The sequence below is a fragment of the Bos indicus genome, chromosome 9 (genome assembly GCF_029378745.1).
Source record: "Bos indicus isolate NIAB-ARS_2022 breed Sahiwal x Tharparkar chromosome 9, NIAB-ARS_B.indTharparkar_mat_pri_1.0, whole genome shotgun sequence".
Taxonomy (NCBI): domain Eukaryota; kingdom Metazoa; phylum Chordata; class Mammalia; order Artiodactyla; family Bovidae; genus Bos; species Bos indicus.
Genome location: NC_091768.1, coordinates 102,041,690 through 102,057,872, shown reverse-complemented (window position 1 = coordinate 102,057,872; position 16,183 = coordinate 102,041,690). Strand labels below are relative to the sequence as shown.

The 16,183-nt window shown below is 49.8% G+C and overlaps 1 protein-coding gene across 4 annotated transcripts in view; it reads left to right on the top strand.

The window, feature by feature from the left end:
* The window catches only part of RPS6KA2 (ribosomal protein S6 kinase A2), a 334,973-nt gene that overhangs the window by 147,575 nt on the left and 171,215 nt on the right, over nucleotides 1-16,183 (top strand). The gene's annotated exons all lie outside the window — the stretch shown is intronic.

The following is a 16,183-nucleotide window of genomic DNA, read 5'->3' as shown; positions in this document are numbered from 1 at the left end:
TATATTTAAAGCTTCCCTAGGGTTGTTTTTTCCAGAAAATCTGCAGTTGTGGGACACACTGTTTCTCATCAGGCGTTGCCATGGCCTAGCCCGCTCCGTGTTCTGTTTCTCTAAACTGGAGGTGACAGCCTTGCCCGTGCGGTGCATTTCATATCCCGTGATGACTTCTTTAAAAATTATATTCAAGTGTAGTTGATCAACAATGTTGTGTTTAATTTCTGCTGTAAGAGAAGTGATTCAGTTGTGTATACACACTCTTTTTCATATTCTTCTCCATCGTGGTTCATCGCAGGGTATTGAACACAGTTTCCATGCTATGGAGTAGGAGCTTGGTGTTTATCCATCCTACATGTAATACTTTGCGTCTGCTAATCCCAAACTCCCAACACCCTCTCCTCTCCACATTTCCCCCGTGGCAACCACGCGTCTGTGAATCTGTTTTATAGACACATTCGTTGGTGCCGTTATCTCAGATTGCGCCTGTGAGTGATATCCTAAGACACGTGTCTCTCTGACTGACTTCACTTAGAGTGACCTCGAGGTCCGCCCGCGTCGCTGCAGACGGCATTGTCTCACTCCTTTTCATGACTGAGTAATGTTCCATTGTGTATATATATCCCACATCTTTATCCATTCGTCTGTCGATGGACATTTAGGTTGTTTGTTTTGCCTTGGCCATTGTGAACAGTGCTGCGATATACGTGTATCTTTCCAAATTATAGTTTTGTCTGGATACATGCCTGGGAGTGTTATTGCTGGATCATAAGGCAACTCTTTTTAGTTTTTTAAGGAACCAAGGAACCTCCGTGTCGTTTTCCTTAGTGATGGCATCAATTTACATTCCCACCAACAGAGTAAAGTGAAATTGAAGGTGGCTCAGTTGTGTTCAAGTCTTTTCGACCCCGTGGACTGTAGCCCGCCAGGCTCTTCTGTCCATGGGATTTCCCAGGCAAGAATACTGGAGTGGGTTGCCATGCCCTCCTCCAGGGGATTTTCCCAACCCAGGGATCAAGCTCCTGTCTCCCACATTGCAGGCAGGTTCTTTACTATCTAAGCCACCAGAGAGGGTTCCCTTTTCTCCACATCCTCTCCAGCATTTATTGTTTGTAGACTTTTTTGATGCTGGCCATTCTGACTAGTGGGAGGTGATACCTCATAGTTTTGATTTGCATTTCTCTAATAATTGGCGACATTGAGCATCTTTTTGTTTGCCTACTGGCCACCTGTCTGCCTTCTTTGGAGAAATGTCTATTTAGGCCTTCTGCCCGGCAGTGATGACTCCTGAGGCCCAGGGCCCGATGGCACTGCTTTGCAGCCTCGAGCCCCACGTCTGTCTGTTGTCTCATTGGCTCATCCCCTCCCGCTACGAGGCGATTATCCCCATGGTGCAGGTGAGAAAGCAGAAACTTGAAGCTTTGCGACTCTTGCCAGAAGTCAGGGAAGGAGTTAGTGACTCAGATCCTGGTCCTAAGAGCAGAGCAGCTGTCCCACCCTCTTTTTTTACTCAGTCAAGGTCTCACCAAGCACACGCTAACAAGAGGAGCTCTGAGCACCATCTGTCACCAGGGCATTTACCCACACCATTGGATATCGGTCAGCAGCTCTTGGGAGGGGCTGTATCTTCTTGGACAAAGAGGGTTGTGAGGTTCTGGAATGTTCCAGCCTGTGCCAGAGCCTGTGTTCTGGGTCAGGACCACCCTCCTGTGCATCCTGCCTGGCTCCACGCTGAGCTGCGTCCAGGGATGAGCAGAGGTGATGTTCTCTGCGGCCTGTTCTGGACATCGTGGTACGCTGGGCTTCAGCTGGGGGTGCAAATGGCTTGTTCTCCTCTCAGCCTAAATCCAGAGCTCTGTGAAATCAAGCATCACAATACTGTCTCCCAGCCTTTCTCCTGATCACCAAGCCGGGGTGCTGGGCCTAGGGTGCATTACGTGAGCGCTGATTGAACTGCTCCGTTCTGTGCCGATCAATACACATTTGCTGAGTTCAGCCTCCTGTGCGTGGCTCTATTTTAAGCAACTTGCAGCCTCTAATTCAGGAAGCACATAATCAGGGGACACACACCATGTCTGAGTCACACCTTGGAAGGTGTGGGGTGAGCGAGTTGCACCTGGGCTCACCGCACTGTGGACCATGGAGGAGCCACCTACGCTGGGAAGAACAGCATCTCTTGTTAGGTTGAAATAGAGGGCACCTGGAGGACAAGCATACTGATAAAGAAAGGATGAGACACCCACTCAGGCCGGCCAGCCCCCCTCCCCTCCCACAGGCCATGGACACCCTGAGCACTGAGTGCCTTAAAGCAAGAAGCGTTGCGCCTGTTTCTGGGGTTCATGTCAGTAGAGACCACCTGAGCCCTTGCTGTGAGGGCTCTCTGCTCTTGCTTATCCTTACATAATATAAGGGTCTCCGGGTCACTGTGCCTGGTTGATGCTTCCTGTTCCCTCTGTTGCTCTCCTGTCTGCTTTGCCCCGGGGTGTATGCTCCTTGTTCCTTCCACCATGACAGGTCGTTTCCAGCACCAGGCGACTTCCTGAGCTTGTCTCTGAGCATCACATTCTATATGGCGGACGTGGTCCAAGGTCCTGAGCCACGGGGTGCTTGCTTTCCAGACTTGTCGTGCCAGTTGACTCTCTTATCGGCCAGTTGTTCAGCATTCTTGCCAACCCTGAGTGCAAGCAGGATATGAATAGCTGTGAGCAGTTTTAAATTATAGTAAGAAAGAAATATGGATCGTTTGGAGAGTTTTGATTTTTTACATGCTCACTTGTGTGAAGTTAATAACAAACAGAATCTCTCTTGTCCAGCCTCCCATCACCCGCCCACCAGTCTAACTGGCACTCGGTCCTGGCCCTTCTGCAGGGCATGGAGTCAGTCCACAGCTCCAGGCTGCACGGCCAGGGCCAGGGCCAGGGTGGAATTGTCCAGCAGGCTGGTGTGGCTCAGCCCCACCAGTGAACTGACCAGCTTCCCGAAAGCCACCCGCACTGGCTCCCTAACCTGTCAGCGCTGCTCATACGCTCGGCTTTGCTTACTGTAGGTGTGGACACTGTCCCTGAAATCTGACGCTTCTTATAGTAACACGGTGTCACATTGAGTGGGCAGCGTGTTTCCGTTCATGGTGGGCTGGAAATAACAGTGCCCCATGCAATCAGTGTTACCTGAGGTTCATGAGCTGCGATAGTTGATTACCACAAACGAGTGAACTTGGAGTAGAGAGACAAGAAAGCCTTGTCTATGGAAGGTAAATTCAATACTCTGGAAACAGCCAACACGAATGAACAGAAATGAGAACTGCTCCTGAAAGGGTTGCGTGAGACACCTGTAAAATCTGGGGAGGAGAACTGCAATTTGCCCTGGGGGTGCTTTGCAAAGTTAGTTGAAATTCTCCGCCATTCTGTTCTTGGGGAGAATGAATACGTGTAGACATACGGCTGAGTCCCTTTGCTGTCCACCTGAAACTGCCAAGGATTTGGAAATCTGCTGTGATGTATGCTCAGCCGCTCAGTCATATCCATCTCTTTGCGACCCCATGGACTATTGTCCTCCAGGTCCTCTGTCCATAGGATTTTCCAGCCAAGATTACTGGAATGATTGCCGTTTCCTACTCCAATAAAATAGAACGTTAAGAAAAATTCCCCTCTTCTACTTTGAGAATCATACCTGGAGATCTCTGGGTGCTGGAAACTACTGGGGAAAGCACACTCGTCTCCCAGGACGCTGGCTTCACTCTGGTGTTCTCCTCTCATCTCTCCACCCTCGTGTTCCAGGAGAGTGGGACTTGAGCCCAACCCAGACCCCACGCTGAGCCCTGCTCCCCGCTCTGTGGGGGCAGCAGCTCGTTGGCCCCTGACTTTCTCTTACAGTTGTTGGTCCAGGGATGAGCCTGTGACCTAAACTGGCTTATTAAACTGAGGGTAAAATTCCCCGCTATGTACTCCGTGCTGAGATGCACATTTTTTACACGTTAAGACCATTGAACGTGGAACGCATCTTAGGGTGGGTAGCATCTTCCAGGAGATGAGGCACAGGACTCCATAATGGGGGCAAGTTCCCACTTTTCACATTAACGGATAGAGCCCTGGTTCACTTAGGACTCAGGAGAGACGCCTTTACATTGGGCAGATCTTGTAGATTCCCTGAGAGAGTGGGAAGGAGCCAAGACCTTGAACTGCAGACCTGCTGGCCACAAGTTGAAGCAACATTAACCCTCGGAGCCCCAGTTACTCAAAATAAGGGATCTGTTATTGCTTAAGTCAGCTTGAATGGCTTACAACTGGAAATACCCTGTCACGGTCCAGTGTGTGGGGGGGATGGTTTAGCCAAAGAGAAAAATGGACCCACATTCATTAGTCTACCTGGGTCAAAGTTGCTCAGTCGTGTCCGACTCTTGCGACCCCATAGACTATGCAGTCCATGGAATTCTCCAGGCCAGAATACTGGAGTGGGTAGCCTTTCCATTCTCCAGGGGATCTTTCCAACCCAGGGGTCAAATGCAAGTCTTCCGCATTGCAGGTGGATTCTTTACCAGCTGAGCCACCGGGGAAGCCCAGGAGTACTGGAGTGGGTAGCCTATCCCTTCTCCAGGGGATCTTCCCGACCCAGGAATCTAACTGGGGTCTCTTGCATTGCAGGTGGATTCTTTACCAACTGAGCTCTCGGGGAAGCCCTAGTCTACCTAAAATGATTGGCAAATAAATATATACTATATATTAAAATAACATATTTGGGGATTTGATCTCATTTTTTTCTCTCTTAATTTCCTTTATTTAACCTAACTAAAGGTTTTAAGTTTTTCAGAATAAAAAGATGAGTAAAAAGAAAAAAAAACGCAGTGGCAAAGTAACAGCCCTTGAAGGACAAAGAGGCATTTTATTTTTTTTAATTTAATTTTATTTTTTAACTTTACAATATTGTATTGTTTTTGCCATATATCAACATACACAATGGAGTATTACTCAGCCATTAAAAAGAACACATTTGAATCAGTTCTAATGAGGTGGATGAAACTGGAGCCTATTATACAGAGTGAAGTAAGCCAGAAATAAAAACACCAATACAGTATACTAACGCATATATATGGAATTTAGAAAGATGGTAACAAAGAGGCGTTTTAAACGATCTAACGAGAGCAGTGCTGGCTGGGGGAAATAAGTGACGTCACCCCTGGACTTGCCCTCTTCTGGGAGGGACTGCTTCTCCAGCCCTGCGCTGACCCCCTGCAGGCGGACGGCCTGGAGGGACTGGGCTCTGGCGCTCGTAGGTCTGAGGGTCTCTGACCACATGTCCGAGTCACAGGGCGACACACGCAGAGCAGAAGGTGTGGAGCCTGCCCCTGCGCTCCGCGCCCCGCGGCGTCGGCGTCCGCCGCAGCTCTGCCCGCCCTCCTACCCCTGCATGTGGCTCTCGGCGACGTGGAGAGGAAAAGCCATGCGGAAGAAGGTCCATCGGGGAAACATCCTGACGGACCGCACTTCACCAATTCCGGTGATTTCCTCTCTTAAGAAAATGAGATTCTTTGGTCATGATGTGTGCAGAATGATCTCTGAGCTCATCCAGTAAAACACCGTGACTTCACAGAGGCTGCAAGGCCGCGCGTGAGGAAGCGAGCCGTCTAAGGTCGTAAACGCAGAACCCGGCTGCTGGTCCCACCCTAACCTCAGCCTCACCGCCGCACCTCTTCCCACCTCCTGTGTCCGTGAGGTCTGTGAGTGTGCAAAGGCCTGCATCTGCACGAAGGCATGCTGTGACTCCCAGGGCTCACAGACGGGACGCGGCTCTGTCACACTTCGCACAGCCAGCAAGGGTGCCACTTCCACGTTCAGCACGCGGTGTGAAGCTTGTGGCGATCCTCATTGCAGTTCTGTAACATCTGCAGAAAAACATCTAGTTTTCAGAAGAGTGAAATACAGTAGTGGGTGCGTTATTTTCTATGATTAACTCTTTTTTCCCTTTTAGTAGTTTGGAGGCAAACACTTGCTAAATTAGAGGATATTAACAACCTTTTTACCCCTGAGTATGGGGAAGTGTTTTTGAAAACTTGACTAATATGGTTGAAGAATAATTCAATTTATAAAAATACAACCTCATTTCACAATAGATTTTTTCCTACGAGGGTTCTGCTCAGTGTCCCAGTGACTGGTGGGGAGGATGTCTGTGTGACACAGATTGAGACTATTCATGAATTTGGCAAAGCATTACAATCCACAATAGTAAGCATTTGAAAATGTGTTTCTGTTTGGTGCCACTCCATTTGTTTCTGTTCTTACTATAAACGAGGAAGTTGCATAGCGCCTCTTAGATCTAATGTCATTTATCATTTCTTTCTCCATTTAGTTCATAAATATGAACCAAGAATCACAAATAAAATGCCATTAGCTATTTTCATCAAGCCATGGGAAATCTCTGCAAGGTTGGGTCGTTCTATATTCTGCACGCCTGGCTATTAATAGGAAATCCGGGAAAACATCTGTGTTTCTCTAGGAAGAGAAGGTGGTTGATGCAAGGCCTTCCAGCCTTTCCGGTGCTGATGACAACATGGATTCTGTTCTCTTGCCTGATTCAGGAACAGAGGGGCCTGGCTGGATTGGAGCTCAGACCAAAACTGGGCCTGCTGATTTGATGGGAATGACTTACCTCCTCAGAAAAGCCTTTGGAGAAAAGAGTGGAGAGTGAACAGCATGGTGGCAGGTTCTGGGGAATGGAGCCCCACTGCCCACTGTCCTGGCCACACGCAGCCCTGTGGGAGCAGGTGTAACCAAGGCCTCGGAGGCCTGTGTATCCTTGGGGAGGCTGGTGTACTGTGAGTGCCTCGTGTGGCCCACGGAAGGAGAGTGTAAGCACAGTGCTTACCTGTTTAATCAAAGGCAGTGACCATGGTCTCCACTGACCAGGACAGGGACCGCGATGGGGCTGGAAAACCCCGGAGCAGCTCCAGGCGCCAGCGGACCGTGCTCTGACCCCGAGCTGAGCGGCCGCTCCGGGGTTCAGAATAAGGTGCCTAGTGCATTATTGGGTGACCACCTTCCGCCACGGGGGCGGGCTGCTTATCAAGGACGTGAAGCAGGTCGTCAGGAGCAGAGAGGGGAGAACTCGGTTAAGTCAAGAAACAGTGTCGGGATCATGGCTGCATTGTCTGAAAGCCATCTCCGGTGCCTTTGGCCAAGTTCCTCAAAGATCACAAGGTGAAGAGGGTTAAACTCCATCTGGTTATGTTGAAAGGAAAGCAAACTAATGTCTCATATGTTGAAGACCAAGCCTTTTCAACCGTCCTTCGAGTAACCCCAGTTGGTGTGAATTTCCCAAGATGAGTTAGCTGTAAAACATTCTTGAAGTTGGGAAGAAAATTGGAATGTAAAATGCACATAATAATAAGTTTCTGGCCAGACGGTTTTTTAAAAATAGCAAGTAGAGATGAAAGGATGTAATACCCCAAATGGCCTTTGCTACCAGCACTTTTCAGAGTTTCTCTCTGGGGCAGTCCGCAGCGCTCGCTAGCCCTCCAACTTCTATGTTCCGTGTAGAGAAGGTGTTCCAAGGGCAGTATTCTTCTGGAGTCTCTATCGTAACCTTTAACCATTCTTAAAGTCTTTTAGCACCAGTGGTCTTGAAAACCCAGCAGCAGCAATTAACGAAAATCTGGTGAAAGTGGGCCCTCGCAGGCGGCGCTAGTGGTGAAGAGCCCGCCTGCCTGTGCGGAGGCAGTGAGACGCAAGCGCGATCCCTGGGCTGGGAAGACCCCCTGGAGGCGGGCACAGCACCCCCCTCCAGTGTTCTTACATGGCATTCCATGGACAGAGGAGCCTGGCAGGCTGCCGTCCTTTGGGTTGCAAAGAGTCTGACACGACTGAAGCGACTTAGCGTACATGCACGCTAGTGAAAGTGTAGCAGTCACGAGAACATGCCTTCAAAAGGCCTCCTGCCCCTGAAATCGGCGCCTTGTCAGCACTCGGAGCAGGACGGTGAGGACTGGTCTGGCCTGAGGTAACGCGGGTGCCCGAGATAACACAGAGCATCAGCTCACATGTGGGTTCCTCGGGAGAGAGTGCTTTCCAATAGGACCAGGGAGCAAGTTCTCAGGATGTACTCACCTGCTGACAGCCGCACTTTCACGCCCCTGAAACCACACATCACTGCATACGTGACGTCATCATTCCACCGGCCAGTAAGACATGACCTTTAAGAACCCTGAGTAAGGGTCGTCGGCATCTCTACGGATTCTAAGCGAGCTGAGTGACTGCTGGCACATCTGCTGTCACCAGGATTTCAAAGTGACAGTGTGAAGGGCTTCGAGGACGACATTTGTCTTCTCCCTTCCGTAAGATTAAAGCATTCATACTTTTCCTTGGATTCCTTTTGTCATTCTGGGAAGAACTGTCTCCTATTGATAAAGGGTTCTCACTGAGCAGAGAAGTAGCCTAGCGGGCATCACAACTCCTCCCGAAGGTTTAGAAATACGACGGCAGTGAATCAAGTGTACATCTCTCATTTGATTGCTTGCAAAGGCCCATTTTTCAGGCCCACTTACATAAGGCTGTGCATTGAGATAATTGCATAATCTGGTTTTAAAAAAAATCTTTGAATCACTGCCCACACGATACAACACTTTTCTGTACTTGCTGAGCTGCGCAAATGGTTGCAGATGGTCTATTAGAAGAAGACATGGTCTGCTGTTCACCAAGAAAATAAGAAGATGTAGCTCTGAGACAGAGCAGAGAAAGGAATAGAGTGAGCCAAGAGGTCTGGGTTCTAACCCAAAACGTGATCCTGAGCAAAGCACTGATGCTTCCTGGGAGGCAGGTGTCCGCAGCTCTCGGAGGAGGTGTGGGTGAGGGTCTGTAATGGGGTCTCAGCAGGGGCAGTTCCTGCAGGCAGGGGACCTCTGCACGGAGCCACCCGTGGGACTTGGTTTTAGGTGTTGGAAACAGACAAACAGACGACCTGTCCAGGGATTGAAAGTCAAAGTGTTAGTCACTCGGTCCTATCAGATTCTTCGGGACCTTATGGACTGTAGCCCACCAGGGTCCTCTGTCCATGGAGTTCTCCAGGCAGGAATGCTGAAGTGAGTCACGATTTCCTCCTCCAGGGTTAGCCACAAACCAACCTGAGCCTCCCCAGCTTATGCACCTCCTCACACCTCAAGAAGCCACCCAACGAAGATGAGTCCTGCCGTACCGTCTCCAGTCCTCAGCGTGGGGAGCGGGGTGGCAGGCGGGTGGCCCTTTCTATAGATTGATCTGAGGGTCAGCATCATTTAGAATTTTAGCTGAGACATCAGAGAGAGAGAGAGAGGGAAGGAGAGAGAGAGGGAGGGAACTGGGTGAGTATGTGGCCAACACATTCCACTCCCCGACCCATGGGATATCACCCACGCTCACACGCCTGGGTCAGGTTCCCCGACACCCAGCTCTACAGGAGCACTGATGCGTTAAGACTCTGTCTGCGGCAAGCGGGTGGGCGTGCGGGACACGGGTGCAGAAAGAAGTCATCTTGTCTTGATCCTCGAGGGATGATGGCAGAAGGGGGACAATCACACTGACCCTTCCCCCCACCTCTACCCCCCAGCGCCTCTGGGCAGCAGGGGCATCTCCCTTCTTGTCGGGCTCCTGGTCCCTGCTGCACAGTGGGCGTTGTGTTGATTCAGTGTCTGTGAGTAGGGACACAGTGATGGAAGACTTCCTGCGGGGACCCCAAAATAGAAAGCCCGGGGAACCTGTCTCATTCCCACAGAGGAGAAAGGAAATCTGGCTCGGCTGCCTGGGGAGTGAGTAAATCATGCGTTTTGGGTAATTCCCAGCAAAACAAACGAGCATGATGTTGACGGAATCTTCCTCGTAGAATATAAATCTGCCATCGTGCTAGTCCGAATTACGTTTCAGCCTTGAGGCTGATATTCTTTCAAGGGTAACAGAGATCTTTTTAAAACAAGAATAGTTTAAAGACCATCATCTTTCTGCCCTCATGGTGACCACTACTGTCAACGAGGGCCTGACACACAGTTCTGAACCCCGTGCTGGGGGCCTGTTGTTGGGGAAGTTAGCAGGAACACAGGGCTCCTGTGTTCTCAGATCAGGGATTGAACCAGCGCCCCCGGCATTGGACGCAGAATCCTAACCACTGGACCCCCAGGGAATTCCCACCCCAAGTTTCTGGGAGCACCAATCACCAGGGATGTCCCCCTGGCCCTGACTTACCCTCGACCCGGCCTATGTGCCTGATCAGGGGTGGGGACTCTGCCAGCATCACCCCACCCCAGCGTCTGCAGTCCAGCCCCAAGCCCTAATCCCTTACTCACCACCTGCTTCATGCGGGATGCTGTCCTCAAAGTGGAGCTGCTGGAGGAGTTCTGTAAGGTTTCCCCCCGCATATGTGACATGAGAAGCGTACAATCATCTCGGGAAGGATCGCACAGGAGCCCCGCAGACACTCCGCGTCTGGGTGCAGTTAAAGTGAAAGTCGCTCAGTTGTGTCCGACTTGTCTGCGACCCCATAGACTATACCGTCCATGGAGTTCTCCAGGCCAGAATATGGAGTGGGGAGCTATTCCCCTCTCCGGGGTTCTTCCCAACCCAGGGATCGAACCCAGGTCTCTTGCACTGCAGGCGGATTCTTTACCAGCTGAGCCACCAGGGGAGCCCAACCACCGCAATAAAGGAGTGTCCTGCAAAGCCAGCGGTGTGCACTGTTTGGTTCCAGTGCTCAGAAAAGTCGCGTGTACACCACACTGTAGTCTATTAAGTGTGCTGTAGCATCATGTCTTTAAAAAGTACACATCTTAATTAAAAATACCGTATGGCTAACAACAGCCAGCCATCATCTGACCTTCAGCTAGTCTTAGTAATGACGTCAGAGATCAGAGATCACCAGAACACATGCAGTGACAATGAAAAGCTCGAGAAAGCTGTGAGAATGACCCAAAGGCAGCATGGGGACCTGAAAGTGAGCAAACGCGGTGAGGGAAATGGCACCGGCAGCCTCGCTGGGCGTGGGGCGGTCACGGAACGCGGTGTGTGAGAACCGCGGTGTCTGCGAAGCGCAGTCAGCGGAGGTCTGCCTGGAACTAGAGCACAAGCTGGAACATCAGATGACGTGAGAGTTCCAAAGCGCCGAGGGTTTCCGAGAAGAAAGACGTCTTCTCCACCGTGGAAAGCAAACCCGTGAACAAGAGGTTCTGTTTGAGTTTGGCCTTGACAGACAGAGGTGGGCAAGTACACCCCGGCTTTGCACAGCCTTGGTTTCTAATCCTGCCGGGTGACCACGTGAGTGCCCACCTGTGCTTTGAGCATTTTCCTAGGAGCAAAGGGAAGCTCATTTATGTATTTTGAGCGTGTAAAATCAGGGGGCAAAGTTCACATACACAGAAACACACATGCACACACACACATGAATGAATGGTGTGCATTGATTTTATAAATGTTGAATTTGATCAGTAAAATAGACCAGCACGGAAAAACAGGGTGTCGGGAATGCTTGCAGGCAGAGAGGCAGGAGAGGGAAGGGGAGCAGCCCCAGGCCTGAGGGCAGCTGTGGAGAGGCTGGCTGGTCCAGGTGGGCTGGGGGGAGAGGGGCTTGAGGGCTGGTGGAGACACGTGGTGGCTGTCCTGAGAGGCAGCGTGGGGCTGGTTCCCTTAGCACTGCTGCCCCAGGAGGTGGGGGGCTGAGCAGCGTGAGGCCGAGTCTGTTAGTGAAGGACGGCTGGGGGTGAAGCTGGGGAAGGAGGTGGACAGGAGCGCTTAGACCCGGGGGCAGAGATGCCCAAGGGGCAAGTGAACCTTTGCACCATGGCACAGGCGAATCCCGCAGGCCTGGCTGTTGATGGGATGCCAAGGTGTGGTGCAGAGGAAAGAGTGAACGTGTGCCACTGCCTGGCACCCCCGTCCTGAGTCCGTGCTTTGTGAGCCGGAGACGGGTGATGCCATCACAAAGGTAAGGGCCCCAAGGAGAGGCAGGGGTGGGTTCCTTAGTGTTAGTTGCTCAGTCGTGTCCAACTCTTTGTGACCCCACGGACTGTAGCCCTCCAGGCGCCTCTGTCCATGGGAATCTCCAGACAAGAATACTGGAGTGGGTTGCCATGCCCTTCTCCAGGGGATCTTCCCCACACAGGGATCAAACTCAGGTCTCCCACATTGCTGGCAGATTCGTTACCATCTGAGCCACCAAGGAAGCCCCTGGTGTGGGAGTAAGTCTTATAAACACAGATTGGAGAATCCAGATGGAGCCATCCAGCAGACAGCTATAAATCCGAGATCAGGGCTACTGAGAGCATTGGAGCCAGGAAATAGGGTTAGAAATCAGCTGTGTTAAGGTGATAGACGGTAGAAAGTGAAGAACTAAAGAGCCTCTTGATGAGAGTGAAAAAGTTGCCTTAAAACTCAACATTGAGAAAACTAAGATCATGGCATCTGGTCCCATCACTTCATGGCAAATAGATGAGGAAACAGTGGAAACAGTGACAGACTTTATTTGGGGGGGCTCCAAAATCACTGCAGATGGTGACTGCAGCCATGAAATTAAAAGACATTTGCTCCTTGGAAGAAAAGCTATGACCAACCTAAATAGCATATTCAAAAGCAGAGACATTTTACCAACAAAGGTCTGTCTAGTCAAAGCTTTGGTTTTTCCAGTAGTCATGTATGGATATGAGAGTTAGACTATAAAGAAAGCTGAGCACCGAAGACTTGATGCTTTTGAACTGTGGTGTTGGAGAAGACTCTTGAGAGTGCCTTAGACTGCAAGGAGATCCAACCAGTCCATCCTAAAGGAAATCAGTCCTGAATATTCATTGGAAGGACTGATGTTGAAGCTGAAGCTTCAATATTTTGGTCACCTGATGCGAACAGCTGACTCACTGGAAAAGCCCCTGATGCTGGGAAAGATTGAGGGCAGGAGGAGAAGGGGACGACAGAGGATGAAATGGTTGGATGCCATCACCAACTCAATGGACATGAGTTTGAGTAAACTCCGGGAGTTGGCAATGGACAAGGAGGCAAAGAATCGGACATGACTGAGCGACTGAACTAAACTGAAGGTGATAGATGAAAATGCTCAAACGCTGAGCCCCTGAGTGAGAATCACTGGTTCACGCCCTCCTGGCTCACCAGCAGTACCAGGGAGGGTGGGGTCGCCTGGGACTCAGTGCTGCTCTCAGGGACCCTAATTCTGCCTCCAGGGGGGCTTCTGGTACCAGAGCTTGTACCAAAGAAGTGACCCCGAAGCCCCCAGCGCTCACGGTGCCCCCGAGCCCCTCCGCAGCGTTGGCAGGGCTCTGCTCTCTGAAGGCTCTGGTGAACCCATCTCCACCAGCCGGTGCTGGCGGTTCTTGGTGTCCCTTGGAGTTGAGACGCATTGCTCCAGTCCCTGTCTCCATCACAGCACGGTGTTCTTCTCCGACAGTGTGTCTCTTACAAGGACACCCAACACTGGATTTAGGGGCAACCGTCGTCCAGCTGTGCCTGCATCTTGACCTCACTGCACTTGCAAAGACCCTATCTCCAAATAAAGTCTCATTCATAGCTCTGCGGGTTGGGACTTCAAACGACCTTTTGGCAGACACAAACCACACCCCCAGTCAGGTTAATCCTCCATGAAAATGACAGATTCCCAGGGTTTTCACATTTCCAGACCGCCGTTTAAAATGTTCCCAAGTGATAATGCTTTTGCAATATGCTTTCATGCTTGCAACTTCAGTCTAATCCTTCCTGAGAAGTCGGGGAGATGAGCTGAAGCAGTTGCTCCCGGGGAAGGGTGGCAGGATCAGAGACTCAGACTTCCTGAAAAGTCACCAGCCTGCCCCTCGCCGCTATCCCAGGAAGGAAGCATAGTCACAAGAATAACCGGAAGCAGTGATGTCATGGGCTGGGGGTAGGGGGTGGCAGGCACAGGAGATGGGGGTGGGGCTTGGCTCAGGAGTGTGGTCTGTGCACAGCTTTGAACTTCAGGATGTACCATTGTGAACCTAACATCTGTTCCCTGCTAAAGAATTCTCTTTTTTGGGAAAGTAGATGTCATATTCCTCAGCATATAACTGATTGGCCCCTAGTTTCGGGAGGTGATGTGCTAATTACTGGATGAAAGAGAGGAAGCGGGAGGGAGAGGAGGGGGTGGGCAGCTGATCTCTCCGAGTCCACTCATTCTTTCCTCTGTCCCACATCACAAAGCACATTGTGCTGAAAAGCCACGGTGGCTCTCTGCCTGGCAGTCCACTGGCCGATTCACGTGTCTATCCACTCAGCAAATTTTTGCTTTGCATGTTCAGGCATCACGACAGGCACTGAGGCTAGTGGTTTGCAAAACAGACACAGTTCCTGCCCTTGTGGAGTCTACAGTCCATCAGGAAGAAAAGCATTAATCAAAGGGTCACACACACACACCTGGGCGCATGTGCGTGCTCAGTCACGTCAGTCGTGTCTGACTCTCCGCAACCCTACAGACTGTAACCCGCTAGGCTCCTTTGTCCATGGAATTTCTCCAGGCAAGAATATTGGAGCATGTGCCATTTCCAGGGGATCTTCCTGACCCAGGGATTGAACTCCGGTCTCCTGTGTCTCTCGCAGCAGCAGGCAGATTCTTTACTGTCTGAGCCCGCAGGGAAGCCCATCGGGAAGAAAAGCATTAATCGAATGGTCACATGCATACAGCTGAGTATTCCAATCTAAATCATTTAGATAACTGCCATTGCCTTGAGAGCATCTCATCAGGAGCCTGACTGATTCTCGGGTTCGTGGAAAGCGTCCTGAAGCACAGGTGTTGGGTATGAGAGCTGCAGGTGGACTCTAACCTTGCGAGGGAGGGGGGGTCACCGTGTGGCCCAGATGGGGATTAGTGGCTGTGCAGTGGTTTCGAGACACTCAGGAGTGGGGCCCACCTAGGAGCTCAGAGAAGGGCATGTGGCTGGAGCCCAGGAGCAGGAGGGGGAGTGTGGGGAGACGGTGGGAAGGACCGAGCTCAGTTCAGGTGTTTACAACAGGCTGTTCCCACAGATCTGCGTGAGGACCAGCATACTCACTTGGCTTTGTAGGAAAAGAAAGCCAGCCCGAGACACTGATCTGGGAATAGCTTTGAGATGTTTGCCAAAACATGGCTGTTTCACAAAGCCTCTGATAGATCATCAGTTTCTATACATGGGAATACTATTTAAATTGTATTTAAAAAGTTTTCCAATCTTATGGGGTTATTACTGAAATAAAATTGATCCTTGTGGTATGATAAGAAAAACCAATCTATGTGGTAACAAGCACTTGTGAAATTAATTTTCACTTTATTTTTTGGAAATTAATTCTTAATTACTGCTTTATACTTTGTGCCTAGATTATAATGTGGTCAATTTTTTGTAAATATTTCATGTGAACTTGTAAAGAATGCACAGTCTGAAGTGGCTGGATATATGTACTCGTTCCTTAAGTCAACTTTCTTAAATGTATTGTTTAATTATTCAAATATTTACAGATTTTTGTTCCTCTGCTTGATTTTTCATTTATTGAGACATGTGTTGGGCATTCCTCCAAATGATAATGGACTTGTCTATTTCTCTTCTTGATCCTGCCAAATTTTGATGAATATATTTTTAAGCTTTATTATGTGGTACATGCATAATATGTATTATTATGTCTTCCTGGTGAACTGGAACTTCTGAATATATAGTGACTTTTTTTATATCTTCACATGCTTGTCATTTGTATGACATTAATGTTGCTTCATCATCTTTCCCTTTATTAGTGTTTGCATGACATATCTTTCCCATTCTTTTATTTCAAGTTTTCTGTGTCTCTTGTTTTAGAAATATCTCTGTAGCTAAATCTATTTTAAAACAATTTGGCTTTTTTTGTCTGTTGACTGGAGAGTTCAGCCCATTCACATTGATTGCAATTTTTGATATGTATTCATTTCTTTCTACACTTTTAGTTTATGCAAAAGGTATAGGTTTTGACTCTGCCTACTTAGAATCTAATAATTAGCATGTTCCTATTTCGGGGATGTTGGAGGAAGACACAAGCTTCCAGATCAGAGAGAAAGGACTTCCTCACTCAAGTGGCATGAGTACCTATTTCCACTGGTTTCCTTTGCCCCCGAACACGCAAAGGGGCATTGCAGGGGCCAGATGGACGCTGTGCTCACAGTGAACCTGCATCCCAGGCAAGCGTCGCTGAGCTTGGGGACCTTGTGTTTACAACAAGGGGTCAGCAAG